The sequence below is a fragment of the Eschrichtius robustus genome, chromosome 6 (genome assembly GCF_028021215.1).
Source record: "Eschrichtius robustus isolate mEscRob2 chromosome 6, mEscRob2.pri, whole genome shotgun sequence".
Taxonomy (NCBI): Eukaryota; Metazoa; Chordata; class Mammalia; order Artiodactyla; family Eschrichtiidae; genus Eschrichtius; species Eschrichtius robustus.
This window is the reverse complement of record NC_090829.1, coordinates 118,881,814-118,883,630: the sequence shown is the minus strand read 5'-3', so window position 1 is coordinate 118,883,630 and position 1,817 is coordinate 118,881,814.

The following is a 1,817-nucleotide window of genomic DNA, read 5'->3' as shown; positions in this document are numbered from 1 at the left end:
TGGACCGTCCCTGGTCCTAAAGTCAACTCCTCCTCTTGTGTACTGCCTCTCATCACCTCTCACCTGCTCAGACTTCACTCTGGCAATTGTCCCCTCTCTTTTCCATAAAAAAAGAAGGAAAAAAAAAAAAAAAAGGACAACAAATTCACCTTGATTCCACATCTCTTTCAGCAACATTTTCCATTTCTCTGCTCCCACTTACAGCCAAAGCTCTTAAAAACAATTGCCTCTACCCATTGTCTACAATTCCAGTTTTCCCACGCTCCCTTGAACCTATTCCAATCTGCCTCCTGTCTCCTTTTCTCCACAAGAACTGTTTATTCAAGGTCACCAGTTACCTCCATGCAGCCAAACCCAATAGTCACTTCTCTGATATAGTCCTGATATAGCCTTACCTATAAGCAGCTTTTGGCCCACCAACAGCTTTTTTTTTTTTTTAACAAATGATCATCCTTTCCTTCCCGAAACACTTTTCTTCACTTCATGTCAAGACCTTCCTTGCTCTTGATTTTCTTCTATCTCTCTGACCACTCCCTCCCAGACTCCTTTGAGGAACTTGGTTCTGCCTTACTTTGACACTCTCTACATCGCTCTGCCCCAGAGAATTTTTTTCTACGTATATTCACTTTTCAGATAATGTTATTTAGTCCCATAGCTTTCATGCTCTCTCCATAAAAATTCTAAAATTAATATCTGCCTACTCAACAAACAATTCCACATAGATATTGACAAGTTCCTCACACATAGACTGTTCAAAATTGAACTCTTGATTAAATCTGTTCCTCCACAAGCCTCTTCACTGTGTACATTTGGGTGTTATTATTTGCTGAGTACCAAATGCCAAAAACAGAAAGGTGGTTTTAAAATCATTTTTAATAGTTAAAATTTGTTTTTAAAAAAATAGTGTGATATAATCTCTCCAGTGTGAACTATGCCTCTTTAGCTTACTTTAAGGTAATGAGAACTAGCCAGTATAGGACTGTTTCCTCCCTTTTTCTTTTTAAACCAAGAAACCCTGATTCTATTTCGTCATTTAAAGATAATTTGGGCCACATGTGGCAGTGGGTCTGAGGAAAGGAGAGCTTTCTAGAGACCTGGACAGTGCACTGTGACGTGGGGAGCTGGGGAAGGGGGCAGGAGTCTGGCCCTGGGAATGTGATCTAGGCTGCAGGCTCCAGGCTCAGTGAGGGCCTGGGTTCCAGAATTCAGCTTAGTGCAGCTGACTAGACCCTTTGGAGTTGGCTGCAGCTTTGCAGTAAAAGCACTGAAGGGGAGCAATGCGTTTTGTGTAGTGGGACAAAAATTAATTTCTGCAGACAAAATCTTTAACAACGATACTATCCACAAAGAATATAATCATAATGAGGAAAATTTCCTGATGGTTATGGTGATGAAACCCAAAGCAGTGAAACAGCAGGCCCGGATACATGCAGCCCAGAGATCAGATCCACACACCACTGCTGCAGTGGTTCAGCCACAGCAGCTGCTTTGGCTCAAGCGCCAACCTCTGTCCCTGCTTTGGCTCCCACCTCTGCACCTGTACCCATCGCTCCAGCATCAAGGACTCCATCTTCTGAACCTGCACCTCCTACTGCAACTAAACAAGGGAAGCCTGCACAGAAGCCAGTGGGGACACCTGTGGCTACTAGCCCAATACCCACTGACAGCACATTAGAAGAGTCTTAGCAAAAGCCTTTTTGAAGATGCAAAGAGCACTTGTGACAGGTTGGTTTTATGAGAATATGGTAATGAGATCATGTCAATGAGCTGGCTTCAACAACCCTGACAGAGCAGTGAAGTATTTACCAAATATTAAA